General features: G+C 50.4%; 1 non-coding gene across 1 annotated transcript; it reads right to left on the bottom strand.

Moving 5' to 3' along the window:
- Positions 1 to 8,621: 8,621 nt before the first annotated feature.
- On the bottom strand, positions 8,622 to 8,693 carry trnam-cau (transfer RNA methionine (anticodon CAU)). The gene has a single exon. It is a non-coding gene; the product is annotated as a tRNA-Met (tRNA).
- Positions 8,694 to 12,991: the final 4,298 nt, after the last annotated feature.

Genomic DNA, 12,991 nt, shown 5'->3' on the forward strand with positions numbered 1-12,991 from the left:
ATGCTAGTAACAACAATGATCATTGCGACCACCCCGGATGCTCATTTAACCAATCAATGTCTTAGACACGTGAATGCTTTTATTCGCGCATCCAAAATGTCAATCATGTCAGCACAGTATTTTCTCAAACTGGTTGCGCACTTAAATTCTGCATTTCACTGCATTTCACGGCAAATGGTCAATTACACGGGAAGAGGCTGATTTCACGGTCCGTGACGCGATTTTCACGGCCGTGAATTTGGTAGGGCCCTACCCATAGTCTTTAGCTGTTGCTTTGCTAGCTCACGTGAACGTACAATGTCTATGGCCCTTTCGAGCGTGACCTCTGCACCCTGGCTGAGTAGTTTTTCTCGCACGCGGAGTGAGTTCGTGCCAAACACAATGCGGTCTCAGACCATTTCCTCGCTGTATGGGTAGCCGCAGTCTTTTACCAACAGTTTTAGTTCTGTTACAAATTGCTCGAACGATTCGGGCTCACCTTGCATTTTTTTCATGGAATTTATATCTGGCATAAATGGGGTTAGCCTTTGGTGTGATATACTCTGTGTACTTATCGTAATACGTGTTAAGCTTCCTGGCTTCTTCTCCCGTTAGCGTCCAGGTGTTGTGCACATCATGTCCCTTTTCCTTCGATCCATAACAGGAGGTAACTGCATTTCTCCTCCTAGTTCTCTTTGCGCAGGGGGCCTGTGAACAACATCTCTGTGTGCTGCCGGGATCGTCTCCATGCTTGGGGTAAGTTCGCCGAATCCCAGTCCATCCGTGGAGCTGGACTGCCGTAAGATTCCATTTTCTCGGCGATGTGTGGGTAGTCAAACCTCTACTCTGACACCATGTAGTATTTGCCCTTTGGCACAATTACAAACTTATTAAAATGACAATTGAATATTCCGGCTCAGCACTGTGTGTTTATTCATTCCACCATCTTGGATCACATACATGTCTGCTCCAATCTTGTGGGACTTGCCGATGTCACTACTCTATGGCAAGCTGTAAGGTACAAAGGGTATGTTGAATAGCATATCAGAATGTTAGACGATACATGTGGAGTCGCCAGCCACTTCGTTTCACCTGACAGTGAGGAGTTTCGCCAGGGAGACGTAGCGCCTGGAAGGATCACGCTATTCCCCCCGAACAGGCGCCCCGACCGCCCAGAGGAGGCGCTAGTGCAGCGACCAGGACACATACCCACATTCGGCTTCCCACTCTTAGACACGGCCAATTGTGTCTGTAAGGACGCCCGACCAAGCCGGAGGTGACACGGTGATTTGAACCGGCGATCCCCGTACTGGCATGTAACGGAATAGACCACTACGCTACGCGGACGCCCACGTTTCAGCATGTTTAGGCTTTGTCAATTGCATTTGGCATAGGCTCAAAAAAGAAAAAAAAGAAAAAAAAGGCAAATGATCCCCAGCCAAAAAGTATGTTTCGGCTTTGCTGTTTTTCATAAAGCAGACCTTTGAAGAACATATTTTAAATAGAGTCTAACCCAGCTTTAATACCCTTGAAAGCTTGACGGTTTTCTTTTGGCTTGTTTTCTAGGGGTCGCCACAGCAGATTCAGAGCTAATTTAGACAAAACATCCGTGTTAAGGAACCCATAAATAATCTACCGCTTTGACATACAACAGAAGGCAACTGCCTTGTGAACTGAACAATGAAAATGCAAGGTTTGCTTTCCATTAGAGATGATTCATGAGACCTTGCAATCGGTTGATTTTGCTTTGTGTGTGAGGTGGGGGGGGGGGGGGGGGTAGAACCTGTCGTGGAGACCATATGTGCACTATCAGTCTCGCACAGTGTACCCTCTGTGATATCCATACTAGTAAGAAATTATCCTCAATCTTAAGAAACGGGTGCATTCATTTGTGCTTCAGTCGACAGATTTCAGAACCAATGTTATATGGGCATTTCTAGTTAACGTTGATGAAGACGTTGAAGATGGACCTCGTAAGCTAAACTTTACAGTTATTCCCTGTTTTATGCAGCAAAGTAGACACAAATACTGGAGATGTAATAATATGTGTTATGTCAATAAAGTACAATACAATGTTTATTCTCATAGTGTGTAACCTTTGCCTTACTTTTGCGTTTGTCACACTACTCAGTGGACTACCCCTCGACTATCTCAGACCAGACCAGCATCAGAAGTTCTCCAACCCCCCCCCCCAACCCAACCCAACCCAACCCACAGATGCGCTCAGTCCATACGCAGTGGGAGGACCCTGCACGACAAGATCACGATTACTGCCACAAATCAGATGCACTTTGGTCTCTCGTTTCTAATTCTAGTTGAGCTGCTTGCGCGTCACGTATGCCTGGTAGAATGTCTTGCATGAGTCACAGCTAAGATCATAACTGTGAGTCTGGTGTGGCTGAGAAATCTCGTTATCAACTGCACTGTTTTGTTCTGCTGATGGTGAGGCAATATAACACCTTTTAAGTAAAGTGTTCTTAAGGACAAAAAGCGGTTGGATAGGGGCTAGTCCACTGTCTCTGAAGTCTTTGTGTGACAGATGATGTGGGAGTGCTTCAGTCACTATAGCCCTACAGTTCACGTTGTATTGCTGTTCTGCCTTGTGGTGCCTGGAGTTAATCTGACTCAGACGTTTAGGCTCAATGTTCTTTGACGTCCCTGCGTTCCACCTGTGCTGTTCATCTGTACATACAAGTCCTCTCTTTCCACTGACCACTGCGTTCTGCACCAAAATAATGGCATCAATGGTATCTCCATAATTTCTCCACATACTATTGACATTAATATTAGGCATGAACATAAATATATTCAACGTTATTGTCATTGCACATAATACAAGTACTGAGACAACGAAATGCAGTTTAGCATCTAACCAGATGAGCAAAAGAAGCAGTAAAGTGCCGTGTTATGTACATACTGTATGTATTTTAGAATAAACAGTAGAGGTAGGTATGAATGTGCTAGGTACAGTCAGTGGTGGAAAGTAACCAAGTATATTTACTCAAGTACTGTATTTGAATACAAATTTATTTATATGTAAGGTAGTAATGTAAATCCGCCACAGGGTGGCACTGTTACGCTGTATGTTCCCCTGGGAATGCCGCAAATGGCGATGTTTGTCCCTTTTGCAACACCGTACCCCTAAGTCTTGTCCCGGGCAAAAGGCTACGTTGATCACATGTTTTTTTTTGTTTCTTCTGCCGGAAGCTGTGAGTATGATGAGGCCAGCGGCCAGCTGATTGATGAGAGGTGAAGTGTAAGCGAGTGCCAGTAAAGTGTCCAGGTCTCAGCCACGATCCCAAACCTCCGCCTCTTTCCTTTTCCACGCAAACATCATACTACAACAAACACAACGCAGAGTCCCAGGGCGTGTAGGGAGACGACGGCCGAACGCAAAGTGCGGGTTACATCATGGTGCCGTGACCCGGATCGTGGTGCTTCGAGATCCAAGGAGATACAGAGACTCGCGTCCTCGCCTTTGCTGCTGCATTGAACTGCGTTACCTTCAGTGACTGGACAGTGTGGTGGACTGAACTAATGTCATCGGCGCTGCAGCATTGGCAAGATACTCACCTCTTCAAATATCCTTTAAAGACTGTTGAAAGCTTGCTATATCCATTTGAGGACTTTTTATGATATTTCGATAAACTTAACTGTTATTTGAGTTGTGTAAAAGTGTGCTATGTGAGATCCTGCTATAGGAACACTGTGTTTAACATTATGCTGATATATATCATTCATAATTTTTTGGTTTTGGTTAAGGGTTGTGTATTGACCATCTGATTTTGACTCAAGTTTAATGTGAGTTTTGAGTTGATGGTGATCATTGTTTTTTGATATATTTACTGGAAAAAAAGGGGAGATTTTGCATACACAGCTAAACTTATTCTGTGAACACAGTGAATCATTAATAGTCATCTGTTTTGACACCAACAGTTACACCAGTCATAGTGATTTAGAAAAAAATATATCAAAATGTTCAGTGACTATGCAGATTATCAGTCAAAGCAAGAAGGTGCCTCTGCTGCCACACCGGGTTCCCAACTGCCCCCGATGCCCACAGCCACAACTGTGACACTCCAGCCCAGACACAACCCCACTTTTCAAGCAAGGGCGTAACAACCACCAGTGCTGCAAATCAACAGCAATCAGTGAGGCCAAAGCTTAACAACTACTTCACTAGCCCCACCACCACCCAACAGCTGATCCTCCCTCAAGACCACCACAGCAGTCAGCAGCCCCCATACCCAGGACTAAGTGCACCACTCATTCCACCACCCCCAATACTGTCACCTTACCCTATTCACTACTCCACTCCAGCTCATGCACCCACCTTGCCAGCCTCTAGAGCTCCAATGCAAGCACCCTCACTATGTTTTGACAGCAGCCCAGCTGCCAAACCAATCCACCGAAACAGCAGGCCAGACTACAGCCTGCCCAGTGCATCCCTTCCAGCTGTACAGATATTATGGAACCTAATCCCCCGGCCCAAGCCAGTGTGAACCAGCACACACACCCTTTGCCCATTCACAGCCTCTCGTGCCCCACCTCCACGGAAATGCAAACTGTACAGCGGCCGACCATGACTCACCCAGACACCCCTCCTTACCAAAGCCCTGCTGCCGAGCCTAAACCCCAGGTCTACACTGGTCCTGCATATAATCCCCCTGTGCCCCAGGCCCTCATGCCAAGCTTTCAAATGCCACCAATGATGAACATTATGAGCTACCCCTCTTCTACTGGCCAGACCCTTCAAAGTTTGCAGCATGGATCAATCCCCCAGCTGCATATGTCACAGCCTGCTGCCCTCTACCCCCAAGAGGTGACCACCCCACTAGCAGTGCAACATGTAGCCCCTAACCACACAGCCCCTGCCTCAGACCCTCGAGCTATCATGTACCACAACACACTCCCACAACACCCTCCACCACACCCATCCACCACCCCGCACATGCACCCACGTCCGTATGAGCCCCCAATGAATGCTGCCGTCAGAGCCGCAGCCAACACAACCCTTCTACCAGCTGCATATGGTGGGTTCATGCAAACTCATCAGGTAAAAAATGTCCAAATCTTCACTGGCAATCCAGACAGCAAAATACTTGTAGAAGACTGGGTTCGTGATATGCAGTACCTTCTGGAGGCAATCGAGCTCCCCACACACCTCCGCTTTTCGACTGTTGTGCGACACCTGAGTGGTGAGGCCAGGAAGCTAGTCCTGAACCTACCCCCCCACGACCAGACTCCAGAGAAGGCGTATGAGGAGCTCAGGGCTGAATACAGCGACACACAAGGCTCACTTGATCCACTAGCCGACTTCTATGAGCGCAGCCAGAGGTCCGGAGAGTCTGCCTGCTCTTATGCTATTGCTCTGGAGGCAACACTGAGAGTGGTAGAGGAAAGTCAGAGAGGGGGCAGGCAATTTCCTGATCGTGATAGTAAACTCACTCGACAGTTTCTAAGAGGGCTTATGGATGAGATGGTGTATGCAAGGATCGCACCAATGAAGCCCAGGCTTTTGAGTTTCCGGGAGCTGCAAACAGAGCTTAGAAACCTTGCAAAAGAGACTCAGAAGTTCCAGTCACAACACAAGACAAAGAAAGCACTCACCCAGGTGCAGGTCACATCAGAATGTGATACCAATATGAGGTCAGAGAGGTCAAAACACACTTCAGAGTGGACAGAGCTTAAAGATATGGTCAAGAAATTAGCTCTTAGCCAAGAAGAACAGATGACCAAGTTGGCTCACCTTGAGTTGAGAATTGCTGCACCTACCCCTGCACCAGCCCCTGCACCCCCACTAAGGCCCCAACCATCTCCCAGAACAGTTACTCAGGGCTCCAGTGTTGTTTGCTACCGGTGTGGGAAGCAAGGGCATATAGCCCGAGTATGTCGAGCGGTGCTCCCAGATCCCAGTCCGCCCTAGACTCACCGACCCCAGCCTGCGACCTCCGCAGAGAGCACCACGCCCCACTCAACGCAGCATTTAAACACCTAGAGCCTGTGGTAACTGGGGCAACCATGGGCAAGCAGCAAGACCCCCCACTGCAGGTGAGCGATACTGATGATGGAGTAGAGGACATTCCTGTTGTGGGTCCCAGGAATGAGGGTGAGGTGGAAGTCAATGGATTAAAGTGCAGGGCTCTTATCGATTCCGGCTCTCAGGTAACCAGTATTACTCACGGATACTGGTGCAACCACCCTGACCTCCATGGACAGAAACTACGGCCCTCTAAAATACCCATAGCAGGTGCAGCAGGTCAGGATGTGCCTTACTCTGGTGTCCTGCGCATTAAGTTGAAAGTGCTGGGGAAAGAGTTCCAGAGTGTGCCGGCTTTTGTTGTCCCTGACTCCGAGTATCGCTCCTCCGTCCCACTGCTTGTGGGAAAGAATGTCAGCCGTGCCGCCAGGAGGCACCTCCAAGCAACCTATGGGGAGCAATATCTTCAGCGGGTGAAGGAAAGCCATCCAGAGTGGTACACAGCTTTACTGGAAACTGGCGACACTGAATATACAGGAGCAGACGACATGGTGGGCCCTGCTGTGTACACTGGCCGTAAAATACGCATCCCGGGAGGGAAAGAGATGGACTTAATGTGCAAAATCAAAGCTGGCCCACAAAGAAAGACATACACAGCGCTAATTGAAGGCCACGCCTCCATTCGGCTTCCCCAGGACCTTATGGTCGCCAAAGTTCTTGCAGATGTGAAGAAAGGCTGTGCTCCTGTCAGAGTGATGAACCTGTCCCAACAAACTGTCACAATCAAACCACACACACAGCTGGCCAGCGCCTTCCTGGTGGACAGTGTTTTGGATTTTTCAGCCACGGAACAGGGTTGTCATCAAAATGAGGAGAACAAAGAGACATACCTGTGTCTGAACCAAGTTGTGAGCAGTGGTGGGGTGGACATAAGTGAAGCAGCAGTGGAGAATGAGCACCAGCGCGCCCTCCTAAAAGAGCTTGTAGAGAGGAATATGGGGGTGTTCTCACAGCACTCAATGGACTACGGCCACACAAAAACAGCACGAAATCCCCCTGGTCGACTCAAAGCCCTTTCGACTCCCATACCGCAAGATTCCCCTTCACAGTGGCAGGATGTGAGGAAGTTGCTGACAGAAATGGAAACAGCAGGGGTTATCAGGCCTAGTAAGAGTCCATATGCTTCGCCAGTAGTGATTGTTACCAAGAAAGACGGATCACTAAGATTATGCATCGATTACCGAAGGCTTAACGCCTGCAGCACAAGAAATGCATTTCCACTGCCCAGAATAGAGGAGGCCCTGGAGGCTCTGGGTCAAGCAAAGTATTTCTCAACACTTGATCTCACATCTGGATACTGGCAGGTAGAGGTGGCGGAGCAGGACAAACACAAAACAGCATTCAGTACTCCCATGGGGCTGTTTGAAGCCAACAGAATGCCTTTCGGCCTTCAAAACGCTCCGTCCACCTTCCAGAGACTCATGACCTGCTGCTTTTGCGATCTGAACTTCACCCATCTCCTGATCTACCTTGATGATCTGATCATAGTCTCTAAAACAGCATTCAGTACTCCCATCATACTACAACAAAAGGCTACGTTGATCACATGTTTTTTTTTTGTTTCTTCTGCCGGAAGCTGTGAGTATGATGAGGCCAGCGGCCAGCTGATTGATGAGAGGTGAAGTGTAAGCGAGTGCCAGTAAAGTGTCCAGGTCTCAGCCACGATCCCAAACCTCCGCCTCTTTCCTTTTCCACGCAAACATCATACTACAACAAACACAACGCAGAGTCCCAGGGCGTGTAGGGAGACGACGGCCGAACGCAAAGTGCGGGTTACATATACTTACATTTGAGTCAGAGGGACCAAACCACTACTTTTACTGCAATATGTTAACTACATCAAGCTCACTGACTTTTAGTATAGTAGAGTTTTCGTGTAGGACTTTTACTTGTGCGGCGCAGTGGTTAACGCGGTCGCATCACAGCAAGAAGGTCTTGAGTTCGAGCCCCGGGGTAGTCCAACCTTGGGGGTCGTCCCGGGTCATCCTCTGTGGCGTTTGCATGTTCTCCCCGTGTCTGCGTGGGTTTCCTCCGGGGGCTCCGGTTTCCTCCCACAGTCCAAAGACATGTAGGTCAGGTGAATTGTTATTACTAAGATGTCCCTGTGTGTGTGTGTGTGTCTCAGCCCTGTGATGAACTGGTGGCCTGTCCAGGGTGTCTCCCCGCCTGGCGCTGGAATAGGCTCCCGCTGGGATAGGCTCCAGCATCCCCGCGACCCTGAGAGCAGGATAAGCAGTTCGGATAATGGATGGATGGATGGACTTGTAATGGAGTGTTTTTACATTGCTGTATTGGCACTTTTACTGCAGTAAAGGATCTGAATACTTCTCCCACCACCGGTTTACAGTATCATAACGGATATACAACAGAATCGACAGTATGATCACAGTGATTTGAATTCAACAACAGAGAGGAGATATTTGGGTTTATGAATACCTTCCACAGAATAGCTGCCGCATGGCTTCCCTAACCCGGCAATGATATAACACCATCAAAACTACATCAGCAAACGATGGTGCACTTTTTGGTTCCTGGTGATGGTGCTGCTTTCAAGGGATTAGCTGTGAGAAGAATATGTACGTTTCAGAAGAGAACTGGTTGTTAGCAGAGGATGGTTTCGATCCATCGACCTCTGGGTTATGGGCCCAGCACGCTTCCGCTGCGCCACTCTGCTGACAAAATCAGGTAATGTATACAGACAGTATGTTAACAAGCGTAGAACTTGTGCCGACTGTGCAAAAAATGCTGCATATAACAAGGATGGGTACTCCTATTTGATAGGATACTGTTGTGCAAATTTTATTTTATATTTATATTTAGTCATTAGGTAGATATTGTTCAAAGTAATTTGCAGAAGTTAGTCGCTTGCAACGGAAAACGGGTGTTGGAACTGGTATAGTGGAGCGATACACAGTAGTTGTATCATAGCCACAAATGCAAGAAACATTTTTAGGCTTTTCTAGAAGTAAATAAGTGAGTCAGTTGTTCTGATGGAGACCAGGAGGTGACTATACCTTTCAGGGGCAAGGTCAGAGAAAATTCTGGATCAAGAGCTTTTTACTCTATCAGATGCTAATGATGATAGGCTATTAGAGGCAGAGCGAAAAGCTCAAGAAGCAGTGTATTTGCTGATACAAGATGACAGATAACTAGGTGCAGTTCCATGGACTGACCAGAATGCCAACAAAAAGGTTTACACTCCTCACAACCAAGAAGATCAACTTCAGTGGTGGGTAGAACACTTAAGAGAACTGTTCAACAGACAGTGTCCTTAACTGACTGCAGAGATCCCACCAGCCTCCAAATCTGTTGCAGATAAACCGCAACCCCCCCCCCCACACACACACACACACACCACGATAGAAATTAGAAAGGCTCAAGGTTGACATCGAAACCTCCACCAACATACTTCACCACCTGATGTGAATCACCTGGGAAGAAGAAACTTTCCTATTGGACTGGAGAGACTTCAACATCATGGATATTCTATAAAAAGGATCTCAGGGGGTGCAAATACTACTGAGGAACAATGCTTCTTTCAAGGCCAGGGAAGGTGCTCAACTGCATACTACTGAAGAGGCTGCAGAAGGCGGTTGATGAAAAACTGAGGGAAAACCAGGCTGGCTCCAGGATGAGTATATCCTGTGGATACCAAATAGCTACTCTCAGGATTATCATCGAGCAATACAATGGAATGGAACCTGCGTGTCTATGTTAACTTCATAGATTTTGAAAAAGCAATTCAGAGTGCTGCTTTGACAAAGATGCTGGGGAAACTGACTATGGCATCCTCCAAAGCTCATCAACATCATCAAGCGTATCTAACAAGGGATACAATGCAAAATTCTCCAAGAAGGATGCATATCAGAGACCTTTAAGGTCCTGACTGATTCCAAATCAGGAGGAGAAATTGGGGCTGAAATGGTCATGCACTAATAGGACACAATGAATCAATCATGTCAGTGTCCGGGTGGCGTGGCGGTTTATTCTATTGCCTATCAACATGGGGATTGCCCGTTTGAATCCCCGTGATACCTCCGCCATGGTTGGGCGTCCTTACAGACACAATTGGCCATGTCTGCGGGTGGCAAGCCGGCTGTGGGTGTGGGATGATGGCGGCGCGAATTCACATTCGCAGAGGCCTCACTCAGTACCGGTGTTGGAAGATGGCGGCGCGAATTCACATTTGCAGCGGCTTCACACAGTACCGACGATGCAGTTTCTTTGTCCATGTCTGCATCTAAGTTTTTGTCTTCATTTGTTGGCTAGGAGAGCTGGCGCTGGATCAGCTGTGAGAGCTTGGTCTGCTCCAGTGTGGGCCCAGGGACCGCGGCCTTGCCCGGAGCTGCACCCGAGGAGGTAACACTGAGGGTGGTCTGACAGGATGCGGAAGGGGGGCAGGCTAAACTAACTGCTAGCCTGTAGAGCCGAAGTAACGGAGAAGACCGTAGGTTCACACTTTAGCCGTGTAGGCAACTTTCTTTAATCCACGGTAAATCAGAGAGACAACCAAACCACAGCTCGACTGAGCGGAGGTGGCAAGAATAACCAGAAAACTGGCTGGACAACCATAACTTAACCCTGCGTTAACCTGCCAGGGCAACCATGACTTAACCCTTAGTTCCTGGGTTGAATTCTGTCCCCAATACGTGTCCACCACATGAGCCCCCCCAGAATTCGCCCTAGTAATCGAAGTCAGGCAGGCGCGGGTGGACGACAGGCCGTCCGCGGCGGCTCCGGATAACAGGGGCCGGAGTGTCTGTGGGAGGCATTGACGCGGGCCTGTGGAGGTCGGCCTGAGGAGCAGAAGAGGCAGCTCGGGCCTCCACGGGGGGAGGAGGCGGAGCCGGGGGACGACCGCGACGAGGAGGTTGGGCTAACTCCAATGGCTGCGTCAAGTCCAGGTGTGCGGGTTTAACTCGGTCCACTGAAACATGCTCGGCCGTGCCCCCAAAATCCACCACCAGGTGCTTAGTTCCCCGTTCCAGGACGCGGAAGGGGCCGTCATAAGGGGGTTGCAGAGGGGGGCGGTGTGCGTCGTGACGGATGAACACGTAGTCCGCTGACTGCAGACCTGGGGGCACCTGGGACACCGGAGCGCCGTGTTGGGCGGTAGGGACGGGTGTGAAAGCTCTGACCCCGTCCAGCAAGGAGGCTCGTTGGTCCACAGCTGACCAGGGACGCGTTGCATTGGGCATGAAATCGCCTGGGACTCGCAGCGGCGTGCCGTACACCAGCTCCGCAGAGGAGGCTTGTAGGTCTTCCTTCGGGGCGGTCCGCAGGCCCAGCATGACCCATGGGAGCTTGTCAACCCAGTTGCAGTCCTTGAGAGTAGCCCGAAGCGCAGCCTTCATGGACCGGTGGAAGCGCTCACATAGGCCGTTCGCCTGAGGGTGGTAGGCGGTAGTGCGATGAAGCTTGACGCCCAGAGCCTCACCCACAGCATTCCACAGCTCTGAGGAAAACTGTGGCCCGCGGTCAGATGAAAGGTCGGAAGGCGTACCGAAACGTGAGACCCACGACCCAATAAAAGCCCGGGCCACATCAGCAGACGTCGTGGATGCCAGGGGAACAGCTTCAGGCCAGCGCGTAGTCCTGTCCACCACAGTGAAGAGGTAGGTGAACCCATGGGAGGGGGGTAGGGGACCAACCAGGTCGACGTGGACATGGTCAAATCGTCTCTCCGGCACTGCGAAGCGTTCCAGGGGCGCCTTAATGTGGCGGTGTATCTTAGCCCGCTGACAGGCAACACACGAGTCGGCCCACGCTTTCACGTCTCTCTTAAGTCCCTCCCACACAAACTTAGCAGAGGTCAGGCGCACGGATGGCTTACCGCCTGGATGAGAGAGGCCGTGCACAGCTTCAAATACGGGGCGTCTCCAGCTGTGCGGGACGATGGGCCTGGGCTGTCCTGTGGAGACGTCACACAGGAGGGTGACACCTGTGTCGCTGAAAGGAACGTCCTGCAGGCGGAGCCCCGTGTCGGAGGCCCGGAGACGGAGGATGCTCGGGTCCGTGGCCTGGTCCGCAGCCATCTGTGCATAGTCAAGGCCTAGGTGGACCGCTCCAATCACTGCCCTAGAGAGGCAGTCAGCTACCTGGTTAGACTTACCAGCGACGTGCTGGATGTCGGTAGTGAATTCCGAAATGTAGGAGAGTTGTCGCTGCTGGCGAGCGGACCATGGCTCGGCCGTCTTGGACATGGCAAACGTGAGGGGCTTGTGGTCCACGTACGCAGTAAACTCGCGGCCCTCTAGCAGGAAACGGAAATGCCGGACGGCGAGCCAGAGACCGAGGAGTTCCCTGTCAAAAGTACTATACTTGCGCTCTCGGGGTGTAAGCTGGCGACTGAAAAAGGCCAAAGGCTGCCAAGCCCCCCCCACCCACTGTTCGTGAACCGCACCAACAGCATAGTCCGATGCATCCGTGGTTATGGAAATAGGCGCTGTAGGTGAAGGATGCGCTAGCAGGGTAGCCTGGGAGAGCGCAGCTTTAGTCTCGGTGAACGCACGGTCCCGCACTGCTGTCCAGTCGACCGCCTGGTTGGGGGACATGCCTTTCAGCGCCTCGTACAGTGGCCGGATGATAAAGGCGGCTCGGGGAATGAAGCGGTGGTAGAATGTCACCATCCCGATGAACTCCCTGAGCGCACGAGCTGTTTGGGGGCGCGGAAAGGCCGCCACCGCTTCCACCTTTGAGGGCACGGGGACTGCCCCGTCCCCAGTGATGCGGTGCCCGAGGAAATCAATGGCTGTCAGCCCGAACCGGCACTTCGCCGGGTTGACGATCAGCCCATGCTGGCTGAGGCGTGTGAAGAGGGCATGAAGATGGGACAGGTGTTCTTCCTCGGAGGCGCTGGCGATGAGTATGTCGTCCAAATAGACGAAGATGAAATCAAGGCCACGGAGCACTGAATCCATCAGCCGCTGAAAGGACTGGGCCGCGTTTTTGAGTCCAAATGGCATTCGTAGG

This window comes from Lampris incognitus, chromosome 1, assembly GCF_029633865.1.
Source record: "Lampris incognitus isolate fLamInc1 chromosome 1, fLamInc1.hap2, whole genome shotgun sequence".
Taxonomy (NCBI): Eukaryota; Metazoa; Chordata; class Actinopteri; order Lampriformes; family Lampridae; genus Lampris; species Lampris incognitus.